A 16,278-nucleotide genomic window follows, 5' to 3' on the forward strand; every position below is an offset into this window, starting at 1 on the left:
TTGAGAAAGCAGAAAGGCATGTTAGTTGCTGCGGATTAGAAACATCTCCACAGTACATACACAGACCACCTGATTAAACATTAAAACAGGATCTGATGAATAACCAAGCAGCTCAACAAGATGCTGTCGAGGAAATGTGAATTAAAGTTTAGATCCGACCAAGCATCAAATCATAAACTACCTCACAGAGCCATTAAAGCGCCTTGAGATCCTCCAAAAAGCCAAGACCTGGGCAAATCATTTGAGCTATAACCTATTACAAGTCACACTTAAAACACAGCCCCTACATAGTCAACAGTGCTGTGCTCAGACATTTTGCGGGGCAGGTGCTCAAGTGGGAAAAAAAGGCATCCCCTCCTCATGTTGTTTCTTGCATGCGAGAAGTATTAAAAAAAAGTGTGCAAGTTTGTATCTGCAGGCACTAGAAGGTTTCTTGGGTACATACAGTACAGTTGTCCACAGTAATGAGCAGGAGCAGAAACATCTGTCCAGCTCACTAATGAGGTGTCTAAATATCTATACTGTATACACCTAGCAGCTGATACACATATACAGTTACTTTCCACATTTATCATTTATTCAATACAGGAAACAACATAGAAAACAATACTACATTGTGCACACTTACAGGATATAAAGTAAATAATAACAATCAGGCTAAGTGCATTCTCCTCTCCTCTCCTAACTGTATTCTCCACTTTGCTCCTTTGTCCTCATCCTCCTAATTTGTTTGCCTCCTTTGCTTTTTAAATAGTCATATAATAATTATTGTAATTATCTTTTAAATAACCTTTAAATATTTTTTAAGGATTTCAGTGAGCAGATGTGTGGAGCTCCGCGGTCCTCCTCTCTGCCTGTCATTTTTGCTTAAATTAATAATCAGAGACACAACGTGGGAGACGTAAATATCATTTCAAATTGAGTTTTGGTTTAAAAAGACAAGTGGAAGTGGGAAAGCAATGTGACGTCTGTCTCTGCTCGTACTGGGCAGTTGGTGAACCCGAATCTTCCAGAGAGAGTTGGAGGGAGAGGGTGTGGTTTTACGGCACACTAGTCTACTTGTCGTTAAGCGTAATGGTGGGTTATTGCCTAAATTAGACTGGCTGTATTGAGATGTTTTAATAGTGGTTTGATTTCACAACAGTGAGAAACAATGCCGACGCTTAGGACAAACACTGTTACCTGGCTGTCCATGAAGACAGGTCAGGGAGACGTGATGCTGCTCCGCAGGGTACTCGATTTGCATGCAGCTGCCACAAGTGATGTTAAATAGGGAGGAGCAGAGGTCTGACTCAAATACAGTTGTCGGGCGCACAGCAAAATTTTAATCAAGAATTGATGCCAAGGGCCAAATTTAAAAACAAAAATATAAAGCTATAAAATACATTTAAAAAAAAAAAAATGTAAAATGCAAAAAGGGTACCTACCTAGCGAGAGGGCAAAAGAGCAGGTGCTTGTATATGTTTATATACATATATATACACTTTGTTCTTTGCCATATGGTTCCCTTTTGCATCATGTCCTTTTTTGTCGGGTCATATCCTATCCTTTGAAGACAGGTAAGATTCAGGTCCTTCCAGTCAGGCTAAAACACTAACATATGCATCAAACTTTAACCAGATAAGCAAAGGGCCCAGACAAGTACCATGTGCAGCTTTAAGAGGAAACAGACAAATACAGTATTTACTTAAGTCTATTTAAAGATATTGTTGCTGCTAATAGGTTCCACTTTAGTCTGTACATGCTTATTCGCACATGTGTGCTCACACTAATAATACACAGGTTGCTTCATGGCAACACGAGACAATGAGGAGGGGCCCCAAACCAAATCTGCTAAGGGCCCCCAAAAGTGTCGGGCTGGCCCTGATTTTTACACCATTTTCACTGTATGTTAGGGGTGGGAATCACCAGAGGATCCACGATACGATATTATCACGATACTTATGTCATGATACGATATAATTGTGATTTTAAATATGTTGCGATATGCTGAATATTGCAATCAAATATATTGCGATACATTATTTATATACTGTATCGATTTTTTGTGCTGCTGTATATACTGTCATATCCATCAACCTTACCCATTCCATATTTATGCCAGCTCCCACTGCACTCTGCACCATAATTTACTTCTGTACGTAGTTACATTTGTTTTAAATTTGTTCAGCTTTGTTGTGACTGTTTTTAGATGTATGTATTTTGTGTGTGTTTACGCTGAGAGCAACAAAAACCAGAGTCAGATTCCTTGTACGTGTCCACACTTAACTGGCTGTTAAAGCTGATTCTGATCCTGACATGTTCTTGGAGATTAGTCAGATATCATCGTGTTAACATGCCGCACAGCTTCTCAGAACTTTGAGCTGGCATTTTGCCCGGGGAGCTTAATTCAATATATCAAAACCTGTGGACTACGACTAAACATTAACACGGCTACACTTCAGCACCTCTCGGTTAAATACACAGCAGTCTGTTCTCACAAAGAAATACAGCGGAAACAATCCCTGTTTGTCTGCTGACAATAAAAGAAGCCGCTATTATTAAATAGATTCTGGAGCTGGAAAAACACACTCCCCCCCCCTTCCTTCTTCGGCATTTCACTCGACTCGCATGTGCGCACACACACACACACACACACACACACACACACACAAACTACAAACACACACCCTCCCACTCACTACCACGTTCTCACTTCTCCTCTTATCCGATTCAGCTGTCTTTGTTTGACATCATCTTGCTCTTGATTTGTCTTTCTCCTTCCTGTCGTTTAAATATGCACACAGCTCAACTGACAGCTGACCTGGAGTACTATCTAAAACTCAGGGAGGGCGCCTGTGTGTGTGTTTGTGCTGGGGGAGTGCAGAGAGATGAGGTGGGTGTGGTTGGAGTGGGATGGGTGTCATCTTGCTGTGACAAGCTGTTAATAGAGGACTGGATAAGTGCTGCAGAGTTGCTAGTTGCTATGTTTAAAGGTTTTTTTGACTGGACTTATACTCACTTATTAATTATCAGCTGTAGAAAGAATTATCATTAGTAATACTGAGTTTTGTTCAAAGGAACACCAAAAGCTCCTTATATATTTGTAGTTTTAATGCCATATGTTCTCTCCTTTAATACAAACTTCTATTATTGAAGCATTTTCCAAAGATAAAAAGCATCTCTTGGTTAAACCTGTAATATTTTGCCCTGTTTTACTCTACTGTAAATCCATGAATGGGTCCACCTTGTTTGCCTTAATGTGCTCTTCTTCACACACAGACACACACTTTTAAATGAGATGTGTATCTTTAAAACATTGTGTATGATGTTGTTTACAGAGGCTTGAAAGTGACAGTTGAATGACAGCAGAGCAAAAGTAACAGCAACTCATTCAGCAACAGAACAAACATTTTTTAAAGATGAAGAGAAATGTGTCTGTGTGGGTTTTCTCTGGTTTCCTCACACAGTCTGTAGACATGAAGGTTAGATCAGTTGGCAACTCTTAATGGCTTCCCTGGGTCTCATCATCACAGTATACAGTATCTCTGATAGGGCTATTACGTCAGTCGAATCAGATTTGGTTGTTTATTTTTATTCTTTTAAGATTATTTTTGGGGCATTTTTTGCCTTGGATAGGACAGATATAGCATGAAAGGGGGAGAAAGAGAGGGGATGACGCACAGCAAAGGGCCGCAGGCTGGGATTGCACTGGGGCCGCAGCAGCAAGAACAGAGCCTTTGTACATGGTGTGCCTGCTCTATCCACTCAGCCACCGATGCCCCATCAGATTTGGTGGCGTCGGTTAAATACAAATATTCGACTTGTTTACTTTTTTCAGGAAAAGCAGTATGTCTAAAAGTAATTCCTTTTTAAAAGCTCTGTGAATGTTTTTTGTAAATGAAACCTTCATATAACAGTGTTGCCAATAAAACCTTTAAGGAAGTCACTTATCAGGTTTGTCATGTATTTTCACACATTAAACAAATACATGATACAGATATTATTGTTAATCAGTGAGAGGTGTTGACAGGTGGATTTTGTTACCTTTGGGCAGAGCCAGGTTAGCTGTTTCCCCCTGTTTCCAGTCTTTATGCTAAGCTAAGCTAACCTGCTGCTGGTCACGGTCATCTCGGCATTAGAGGTGCACTGATCCAGCTTTTTGCAGTTTCGATACTGATCCCGATGCTGTGGCTTTGAGTATCAGCCGATACCCGATGCCGATCTGATACCATGGTTGGCCTAAAAAGCTATATACCTTTACATGTACAACAGAAAAGACGAGAGGCATCAGGCATTGATGACTACACAGTTCTTTCCGAAGATAAAATGAAACAAGATGAAACAGATTAATGCAACGATGAACTATTTATTTTTAACAAAAATGAACGATTGTGCAACAGCAGTTGAAATAGTGTGAAATACCCCCACACAGCAGATTCTCTCCTTCGCTCCATGACATATGACGTAGCTCGTGTCGCAATAGTTTTAAAGGGAAAGGATTGTCTCAGGTATAGGTTGCATTTTCCGATATCCAATCCATGTATTTTGATGATATTGGGGCCGATATTCGATCGAGATATCAGATCGGTGCATCCCTACTCAGCATGCGAAGGAGTGTTTCCCAAAATGTTAAACTGTTCCTTAAACAAACTGGAATACAAAAATGTCAGTGATTCAGAAAAGCTTGTACTCTCGTCAGTCTTCATTTTGTAGAATAATGATAACAATTTGAAAAATTGAAGAGCCTCAGTTGTTCTTCTTGAGTATATAAGTTAAATAACAATAGAAATGTGATCAGAGAAGCATTTGGCACAGCCCCTGTTCATGGAAAGAGATATCCCAAAATCTTGACACATCATCCAGCCTTATACAGTGTTATCTCCCACGTCATACAGAACTGTGTGTAATCGCGCCACCTTAGCGAATCAAAACAATGGTTATGTAACCCTTGATCCAATCTCTTTAACACTGAAGTGTGAACATTTGCATGGTCCTTATCTTACGGTGTCTTAAACTTCAGACACCCTGGAGCCTCTTCACATGCCTGCATGGAGACAGCAAAGGATTCTGAGGCCTCTGAAAATACCTGACCATGACCATGGATGAATCATACATTTATACAGTTATAATTATTATTCACAGTGACACTCACATAGTTTGATATTTAATCGTTTTTACATGACACTCAGTTACAGCTCTACTGTAAATGGGAGAAGTTATATTTTGACAGAGGAGACCAGTTTTTCAAGCAGCATTTTCTCTGTCGTCCAATAATAACTGTAGTTGTTCTATTCAAGTCTGCAGAGTCACAACAATATTTACCCCCCATCATGATATTATGTCATTGCCTCAGGACAGAGACTAACAAAATCGCTAAAGAGAGATAATATGACAACACCCTCTAGCTCGTTCCAAGTGGCCGTTTACTGAAGGCAGTGAGAACATGGAGGAGGTGCAGCTTGTTGATGTTGTACTTTAAGGTTGAGCTGAGGACACAACGCCTTGTGTATTTGTCTCGTATGAGAAGATACCAACTTGTTCTGGCAGAGAGAAGATGAGTCACTTGATGGTAGCCACTGAAGCAGGAGAGGGGCGCATCAAAATCTTTTAATGGCTTTACGGCATTCGGCCAAGTTGTTTTATTTTTTCATCATGAGTTCTCGGGGGAACTAAAAAGCCTGTTCCCTTTTTTCTTGCAGAATCAGTAAGTTCTGTCTTTGGGCACACAGCGCAAAAAAACCAACTGCATTGCCTCTTAGTTGTCTGATTTATGTAACAGCTCATGGTGAGTGTCAGCGAGGTCTGGGGATGGACAGTCAGAATCAAATTATGTGGAGGAGAACAGAGTTTATGAACATTTAGCTGAGCTGTTTCCAGACATAAAGAGCTTTCACGTGTCCTCTAACTGGCTGGGATGATACTTTAAGCCACATTTTAGCACAGGGCTAAAAAGGAAACTTGACAGGTTCAGAGGAAACTCTTCTCTCAGCACTCAGTGTTGTAAAAAAAAAAACAACTGATTTCACCATATTGCGCCATACTCGAGAGCTCTAACTGACTGACTAGACGTCTTCATCAGACCTGGAAGCAGGAACAAAAACTCGTGTTGCATAAATCCGTGATGCAACATGTCAGGAAATGAGAATCATTGGTGTTTGGCATTGTTAACACATACACATGCATCTACACATACACAGAGGTATTGATTGATAATCTTTAAACTTTAATATTTCCCAGTTGTTACCTTTGTAGTAATTTTATGTCATGATGTAGACATTTGTGCACACATGAATTCAGTGGTTCTTCAATTTGAAAAAAAAACCAAACAAACAAAAAAACAAAACAAAAAGCTGGAAAATGAAGCCAACGTGAAACTACCAGAAACTGCAGTTCCTTTAATGGCCACTTAAGGCTGACTCCAAAAGGGAGTCAACCCACATAGGCCCTCATGTTAAAATGCCCAACTTTACAGCATAAAAAAACATGTTTACAGCCTGCTACAAAGAACGGTTTTGGTCTCTATAACTTTTTGGGTGGTCAGTATTTATATAACTTTCCTTTTTACATTTAATTAAGGCTTAAAGTTACATATAATTAAGGGCGGGGCAGCTTTAAGACAACTATTCATCAGCATGCAAGGTCACTGATTAAAGGAGCTGTAAGATTTAGGGGGATTTAGTAGCATCTAAAGGTGACTTCTCCTGGTCAGAATTCCCTCAGTTTTCATTGTTCAGAAGGTCTTAAACCAGGAGCTGAATTATCAGCAGAGGTCTCTACTAGGGTAGTTTCGCCACCAGACAATCAGAGATCTCTGCCTTCTGATAGTCTGGGGACACTCCTTTCTAAAGTGTGTTTAACACACCGGCAAAAACGGCCGGCAACAAAGCAACGCCTCTTGCATTTCTGAAAAGGACACACCTTCTCGGAAATGTACACTCCTCCTTTTCTCGTCCGCAAGGAAACAAACACACAGAGAGCTTGAAAATGGATGCCGAGAGATTTAACTCCGTTTTATCAAATGTGTGCTCATCCGTAAAGAAAATATTTTTTCCAGCGGATGTCTTAGTTACAACATGATTGAGCTAACTGGAGTAGTTTCATGTCGTATCCGACAACGGGAGGCTTTTAACAGATGACGTCCTGATGTTAGCTTTGCTGCTGCTGTTAGCTGTCCCTGTCAGCTGATGCTTTCTAGACATCATGATTTCCCAAAACTGAATAAATACCACACATAGCAACACAAAACTGCTTTGCTAGCTCAATCATGTTGTAACTAAGATATCCGCTGGAAAAAAAAAAATTTTCACGGACTGTTTAATGAGTTATTACCTATTACAGACACTGCTAACGGCTAAGAAATAGTAATGTTTGTTCAAACATTGTGTTTATAGACTTTACAAACATGGGATTAGTCTAAATGGTGATACAGTGATGTGAAAAATGTCATATATATATATATACATATATATATATATATATATATATATATATATAGCTAAAAGCTCTGCTGGTTTTCTACCCGGAAGTATTTGTAAACAACAAGGCGATTCCCTCTATAGTCCGGCCAGACGGATGAGTCATGGCCTTGTAAAAGATTATGTTTGTTTCTTTTAGTTGGCGAGAATGTGTCGCCGCAAACGCGACAAACATCCACTAACTTTGACGGAGTTTTCTGCGAGCGCGGCTGAGCCATTTTGTACCGCTACACGTGTTTCTAGTGGGACTATGTTTACAAGCACAAGAGTTCAGCGTGCCACCGAATGACCGCCCTGCGGATTTACTATTGGTTCTGCAACGTAGGGAGTTTTTTTAAACTCTGAAATTGTATCCACCCATCTAAACACAAAATCAGGGAGAAAACAGTCTTTAGTTAAGCAAAGCATCTAAAGACTGACTTGTGAGTCTACTACTAGGGCTGAACGATATGGACAGAAATTCATATCTCCATATTTTCAGGCTGAACGGCGATACACGAGATATATTGATTGGGCGACATGTTCAGTTGTAAGCTGATCCACGGCTAAAGTCCCCTGTTATTTTGCTGCATGTGTTTTTCCACAGCAGGGCAGGTAAAAGAAGTTTACCTGTTGGAGGTGAGCTGTTTGCAGAGGTGCAGTAAGAGCCTGTTGTCTGCAGCTCTTCATCAACATCTCACTGTGGCTGTTTCTGATTTCACTCTTCCTCCCTACTGTATTATTACACTTGTCTTAATTAAAGAAATTCAGTGATAAACACATTTCATTTCCTGTAGATTCTTCACAATAAAAGTTCCCTGATATTTTGTTATGTAAAAACTTTTATTGTGAAGCAGCAAAATAAGGAAACGTTGAGTTTTTGAGCAGCAACTTCACACAATTTCTAACACGGCTGATAGCGAACATGAAACAGTGAAATAAAGCAGATATCTAAAGTACAAACAGGATGCAGGAGAGAAACTAAACTCCAAACCACAGATATTCAGTTAGAAGCTATAGACGTACTGAGAGCTGGACACACAGAGACTTTTAAAGACACCTGTCTCTCTGGTCTCCTGCAGACAGAGGGGAGGAGAGTCTCACAGCACACACACCTTGTTTGGGGGGGAGAAGAGGGGTCCGCTCATAATTCCGACATCCCATTGTTCCGAAATCTCAATGTTTCGACATCCCATTGTTCTGACCATATTAAGTGACAGGCTGTCTGCCAATGTTGTCCTTGGGTTCTCAGTTAGATCAACCCCTCGTTCCTCAACTGCGCCAGTCTCATGTCCTTATGTGACTGTTACTTCTAGCTCCAAAAAACCAAGATGGCGACAGCTCAGATGCCAAATTCGAGGCTTCAAATGGGAGTCCACAAACCAATGGGTGGTTTTAGACTTGGGCATTATGATTTTTTTGTACCTTCATACCTTCTTGACATTTCATGCCGGTTTACGGTATAAAATAGTATTTGTGTAAAAAATCAGTAGATAAAAGTTAAAGCTGAGGTTTGTCATTGTCTAGCCTAATATGCAATTAGCCTACTTAGACAAGCTTGCTGGGTTTAAATACTTATGTCCCATAGAATAATGAATAGATAGGGTATAAGCACCCCTCTTGTTGGAGGACCTGATGATGCTTGTTGCCCTGCGTATACTGACACATCAGTGGGCTGAGCAGAGATGATGTGTTGAACATAATCATGCAGGGTCCGACATTAACGGTTGCCCGAATGCCCGGGGCAAGTAAAAATAGCCGGCGGGCCAGCAGACCCTGCGCAGACATGTCCGATCGGGCAAGGAGCAACGACTCGGACACACACATATATTGGACAGCCTCTCAGTCCTTACCCGCTAACGTTAGCTCATGTAGAATACAGGTACCACACAGAAACTTTTACAAAGGGTCATAATGTGCTTCTAGTGACTGTCAAATCACCAGCGAAAGTTGTTTTAAATGAGGACACGGAGAGCATGCTGCCTGCTCTCATGGGACAAAGATCCTCTGAGAAGAAAGACGGTTCACTCTGCTCTGCTGCCAGGAACAAACTGGGAGGCAAAGATCCTCTCGGAGGAAGAGGGCTCACTTTGCTGCAGGGTTCACCAAAACGTTTTGTTTTTTTTTTTTTTCTTTTTTTCTTTTAATAAATTGAACACACATTAAAGAACATACAAGATCCTGTAGAGAATTAATACATATAATACAATACAATAAACATTGTCAAATTAAATGAAGGAAGGGCAAATTAAATATTGGGGATTTATGTAAAAATATACATAGAGACATATAAATAATTATATAATTAAAGATATGTAGGCTATGTTAGGTGAATACTCCTGTCAGTGACCCTGACCACTGGCATTGACAAAAGAACTGGAGTTGGTCCCCTGACACTGCACTGCGGCTGCCCACTGCTCCTAGTGTATACAGTAGGATGGGTCAAATTTTGTTTCAATGTATGTAATGTCATGTGCTGAGAAAGGACAATAAAGAATCTTCTTCTAATAATAATTTCTTAATAACTAGGAGATAATAAAAGAATAAAGAGATTTCAAAGACTTAAAAAATAAGGGACATGAATCAAAACAACAAGAAATGAGATATATCCCCAGTCATGCACACCCAGTTTTAATAAACTCAATACTGTTTTCCAACACATATATTGTTTTGCCTTCATTCAATGTAGTTAGCACATATTGTTATTGCGCCATTGGTTTTGGCCTTGGTGCCCCACATTTTGGCCGTGATGCCCCAATAAATTTGTATTTATCAAAGGCCAAAGTGGCCTTGCCCTAAAAATATCTTAACTCCAGGCCTGTAATCGTGTATTTCCTCTCCTGTTTCTGTCCTCGGAGGGCCCAGTTGCAGTGTGCAGCTTTTTTATGTGCTGCTGCCTCCATTGGCTGAGTGTCTCTGCTGACGTAAGATATAAGTCATGAGCGAAAATATGCACCACACAGCCAGAAAAAGAACCTCTTAGGCAGGGCAAGTAAGAATTTAGATGGGGCAAGTAGATTTGAGAAGTACTTGCCCGGCAGGGCAAGTAGGAAAAAACCTTAACGTCGGACCCTGTCATGTGGCTAATAAACTGCTTTTATAGTTGAATGAAGTCATCTCAAGATAAAGTTACATCTGGCAATACTCCCAAACAGGGGCAGAGGCGATTTTCATTTTATACTAGTCCTGTAATGTTATCCCCACCACTCGCAGGCACCATCTAGTGCAACTTAGTTGTCATTCTACCAGTAGAGACTGACCTCTGGTGGCATGTGTATGCGCTACAATACATCACTTCAATATGTAACCTCGGTATCAGTTAATTAGAAAGAGAAACATCTGTGTTTATGATTGTATTGAAAATCATGTTTGGGATTTCTAAATACCCAGTATACCGTAACACCGTGATACTGCCCAAGCCTGGATGGCATCACGGTAGCTATGTATTAAATGCATTAAATAGTGTGTAAATGTACTATATTTGACTTTTTTTACCTAGAAAATGTGCAGAATAGTTGGCAATATTTTTTCACCCCTAAGCAGTACCTGTAATTTGTAGCCTGAGAGCGTACACCCAGGGCAAAAAAAGTCCAAGAAGCACTCACTGCTGCTGCTTGGGAAGCCTCTCTTATCTGAATTGTGGTGGCTGGACAGTAATAAAACTGTTGACCTGAGATTTTCAGTGAGTAAATCAAACTGAAATACACCTGTGAGCCTTTGGAGTTGTTAAAGAAAGTTGAAATGTGTTTGGTATGATTAACAGCCAATTGATACTCATCCCTTACAAATAAATCTATGCCAACTGCCATACAGTGAAGAGGAAGTACTGAGTTTCATAGCTGTTCTAACTTGTGTATTTTCTTGACTGCATAGTAGTGGCGGCAATACTATTACGATTGCAAAGCATTGCAGTCATAGGTGATGTGCAGTTACTGATTTAGGTTCAGAGCCCTCAGAAAGCTATGCAACAATTTTGTGCCCTCAGAAGTTAATGTAGAAATGTTGCAGTTATTGTTACCATTCACTATGTAGAAGCAGTAAGATCAAATTTAGCTAAAAAAACCCAACAAAACTATTGGGTACAAATAATATGCCAATCATGCCTGCTTCTAAAGACTAATGATAAAATGCATCAAATGACCAGTTTGATTTTTGAATATTATTGCCTACAATCATAAAGCGTTGTTAATCAGCACATGCAGCTATTATCTGTCACATAAATGGTATCTAATTAACATCATGTTGTAATCAGCAATTTTACATTTAAATGCATCATATTAAGTAGTAGGAAGACACGGCACTGTCTGAGGGCCAGATTCAGTTTCCCTGTCACACATTTTACACCCAGAAATAATAAGTGAGGATATACTTTTATTTTGTTCCAACTTCTTCTCTCTGAACCCTTTAAATTAGTCTCCACTGCAGCTTATCTCTAATTCTCACCCCAGGCAGACGATAATAATAGTGCTTCACAGACATGACTCACTTCTCATGACAGAGAGGAGGGCTCAGGGTGAGACTGTCCATCCAGAAGTGACAACTTCACAACTACCCACAACCTGAAAGAATATACTTATGCACTGTTAGTCATGTCTCTGCTGAATACCACTAAGCCCTCAATAAATGCATGAGTATGTATCTATGTGCTGAATGTGCAGAAAAATGGATCCTCGTCGCTGCCTCATTTAGGACGCAGTTTTTGCTTTGATTTAGTTGTTGCACCTTCACAGATTACACAGCTTAGAGTCATTGGTGAGTTTTCTGTGCAGAGAAAATGAACAATGTCCAATAAATCCCCTGATACAGATTATTTCTGGTAGAAGCATAAAAGAGTGACCTCTACTAAGAATATCAGAGGCGATTTGAGGATTTTTCTTAATGAGCGGCTTGGCTCAGGGTCACAGTGGACTAATGAGTAGAGACACATCTTTCAGGCCTTGGGTGTGTGTGTGTGTGTGTGTGTGTGTGTGTGTGTGTGAGATTTTGAGTCAGAATGAAATCATGTGTGTCTATATAAGGCAGAGTGTACATGTGTGTGCAGTGCTTGATGTAGTCATAGTTCCTGAGGCAGAATGTTGGTTTATGGCATCCTGTAAAAGTGTCACTGCACTGCATTGACGACTCATGCACAGTTTTACTGTACATTTTACAGTATGTAATGTTTGAGCCACTTGAGAGCAGACAAAATACATGATAGACACACACTTACTTACTTACTATACGTGAGTTTATACTGCACTTAGTAATGGTACTTTTTCCAATTTTCCCAATCAGATTTGGGCCACTTTCATATAGGGTCTTAAATCTGATACATATGGGATCACTGACCGTGTGATTACTGTGAGAACTGTCATATTGGAACTAATATGTTCTCCCATACAACCATGGACAACAACAGACCTCACTGCACAGGAGCAGATTACTCAACATACAGAGTCAGAGCAGTCCGTTGAAACTACCACAAACAGCGGTTGCCATACCGCTGCTGCGAAAGGCTACCCTAGTCGCTAGCCAGTAGAGCTCAACTACCAGAAGCTTTTTGACAGGGACAGCTTGCCCACACGCCGTGACAGCCTTGTCATGAGGTGCTGACAGAGATATGGGAATGTAGCCCTGGGCATCCCTCCACATCGCAGCCCCACCACTACTGACTCCTCTCCTTTACCCACACAGAAATACCAGCAATAGCAATAGCATCACCCTCATCCTCAACATATCAAACATTGTCATCTGATCTCCGCAGCAAATCCTTCAGGAGATGAATGCTTCCACCACCATGATATTAATTTTTTTCCCAAATGCTTGTCTTGAAAATGTGATGCTTTTTTGACGTTGTTCCGATGTGCGTGTGTGACGTTATTGGTTGCAGGTGAGACATTTCAGGGCAGAGATGCCAGATATGGGTCAGGAACAGTTCAGACATAAAAAATTAGATCGGGAAAAAGAATCAGAATAGATCATTAAGCACTGTAATGTGAACGTAGCCATGCTTATGTTAGTATAGTGCAGGCAACCTGTGGCTCTGGAGCCGCATGCAGCTCTTTAGACCCTCCCCATTGGCTCTCTGTGGCTTTGACGTAAGTAACCTGGAAATAAATATTGGTTATTTTTAGGGATGCACTGAATATTCGGTAACCGAATATATTTGGCCGAATATTGCAAAAAACCACACATTCGGTATTCGGTGGAATAAGTTAAAAGCAAGGCCGAATAATAGCGGCGTGTTTTGATAACACAACCAAACGGCATGCGGTGATGGGCGGAAAAAAATGTCGGCAGTGTGGCAATCCGTCGGTGACCGCACTCGCATTTGCGATTAAAAATAGTTTTGAGCGAGCAAAATAGGCTTAAATCATTCAGCACGCTGTGCAAGCAGCCTACAGATTTCAACCAGCAGCAGTAACGAAAGGCGAATCCCACAGATTGTGGGTTGAACGGGGGTCACAGACACAGACAGTAATGTATTCCTGTCAAATACAGTGGCCATCGGCTTAACGTTACCGGCAACGGATAAGTCGGCTCCAATAATATCCTCTTCTTGGCGTCATGACTGCCCAGAAGTACCTGAACGGCCAAGCCAGCCGAACACAGGTAGGCCTATGTGATGTGTCAGAGAAGAATCAAGCCGTTCACGACCCACAAACCTCACCGCACTTTAGGGACTGTTCTTTACTTATGAAGGGGAGGAGGGTGGCTGGTTGATTCTTATTTCATTTATTTATTTTATTTCAATCCCCCCATATTCATCACTCATTGATGCTGTTTTTTAAGTATGAATAAGTCAATAAGTAATTTATTCCATTGAAATATCATTGATGTATTATGATGTATAAAGTGATTTATCTTTTTATAAATGACAAAAGGCACATCTGCCTCATTTTTGCTGTGGTATCGTGATACTACTCAGAACCATATTTTCACTGGTATCGTACAGTGGGATCCAATTTTGGTACCGTGACAACACTAATCTGGAGGGGGTTCATCTGCAAAAACTAATGAAAAACTAAACAATGATATTCGGTATTCGGTACTCGGTATTCGGCCAAGCGTTTAATAATATTCAGCTTCGGCCACAAATTTTCATTTAGGTGCATCCCTAGTTATTTACTCAGATTTTCATTTGTCATTGATGTAGGCTCAGAGTGATTATTGCATTCTACAACTGTTAAAATGTGTAGCCTATACTTAGAATTAAAAAATGTTTCATCAGCTTAAATGTGCATTATAAGCGTACAACCTGGTGCCTTCTCCTCTAAATTTTGCTGAGCTTAAGTAGCGGTGGCTAGCATAGAGTCTCTCTAACAAGGCTAGCCATACATTGCAAATCCAAAAAAGGACAAGTTTTATAAGAAAACAGAGGATTTACCAGTGTGTGAACGGATTCATTTGCTTTCACCATCAATGCTGCAAAGTTTAAGTACTAAATAAATATAAATAGCTCATTGCAGAGTGGCCACCTTGAATGCTCATTTAGATCTACTTGTAATGTTAATGGGCTAATTTTGACTTAATATGCTGTTACCTTTATTCAAATATGTTTTGCGGCTCCAGACAGATTCGTTTTTTCTTTTTTTGGCCAATAATGACTAGTTTAATAGTATAGGTTGCTGATCCCTGGTTTAGTGCAACACAAACATAGTAATATTATATTAATATTATTGGATCTTGTTTCTTCTATTAATATTATTTTTGTCTAACTTTGGTTTGAGAGTTAACCATGTTCTAAATTTAGGAACTACAGCTCACACAATGCTTTGGGGACATAAACAGGGAATATTAAAAGTATCTAAAGGAAGCTATTAGCAATTCTTGTTTCCGGTGTGCAAATGGATATACAGATAACTATCACTAGATTACTTTGATACTGAAAAAAAACTTTAAAATATGATGATCGTAGGCGAGTTCTTAAGTTAGAATAAGTATGTTAATGTTCTTAATGAGCTGTGAGTCTCCAGCTGCTGATGGTGTTGGTAAGTGTGGCAAATTAGCCAAACCACAATGACTGACTCTGTGGCACCAGCACGCACCTTGTCTTTTCACCTCTTGTTTTGCAGTATCTTTGCCACTCCATTTAAGTTTTTATTTATACTGAAAAAGAAAATCTGTCTGTCTGGACCAATTTTGAAATGTTGCTTCTGGTAGTTTTCTGCAGAGATTTCTGCTTTCTGCCTATTTGTTGCAACTTCTCCATAGTTAATCTTCGTAGTGCTGTATTGTGTTTGTGGATGAGAGTGAATTAAGGTAAAGCCTGCAGGCCTTTATGTGATTTTGAAGTAATTTACAATATGTTCTGCATTTTCTGTTTGGTGCAGTAGGAGTAAATTTATCTGCCAACTTTGTGACACCTGCAGTTGTTATCCAGCAGTTTTCTGCAGCCTTTGAAGTTATAATGGAAGTTTTAGATGAGAGCTGTTTAATTGATTTACATATTTATCACAGCTCACAAATAAATGCAAAATAGGAGTCCATTCTTAAGTGCATTCTCATTTGTGTATTGTGCAGATGACAAAGCTGATCCTTGCCCATCTTTCATTTTCCAATCACATTTCCATTATCAGCCCCATTTATAATTTAAGACGCTTCTTTTATCTCTTTCCCTCCTCGTCTTTTCATATTCCACTCAACCTCTCCCATAGTGTAGGTGAATAGTGTAAGAGTGCCTCAGCAAGCGGTGAAATCTTTTTAAAACCAAGGCGTTACCTGTGTCATCATCGACCCACTTATATGAGTTTCAATTTACTTTAAAGATTATTGACGCAGGAGATACTGCATGTGACTCGGTGTGATCTTGACCTTTTTATGGTTTTGTAAGAATTAAATGGAACAGAGAGCGATGGCGAGA

The 16,278-nt window shown here is 40.0% G+C and overlaps 1 protein-coding gene across 1 annotated transcript in view; it reads left to right on the top strand.

Moving 5' to 3' along the window:
- The window catches only part of gnai2b (guanine nucleotide binding protein (G protein), alpha inhibiting activity polypeptide 2b), a 76,458-nt gene that overhangs the window by 589 nt on the left and 59,591 nt on the right, over positions 1 to 16,278 (top strand). The window lies entirely within an intron of this gene.

The sequence above is a fragment of the Epinephelus lanceolatus genome, chromosome 1 (genome assembly GCF_041903045.1).
Source record: "Epinephelus lanceolatus isolate andai-2023 chromosome 1, ASM4190304v1, whole genome shotgun sequence".
Lineage (NCBI taxonomy): Eukaryota > Metazoa > Chordata > Actinopteri > Perciformes > Serranidae > Epinephelus > Epinephelus lanceolatus.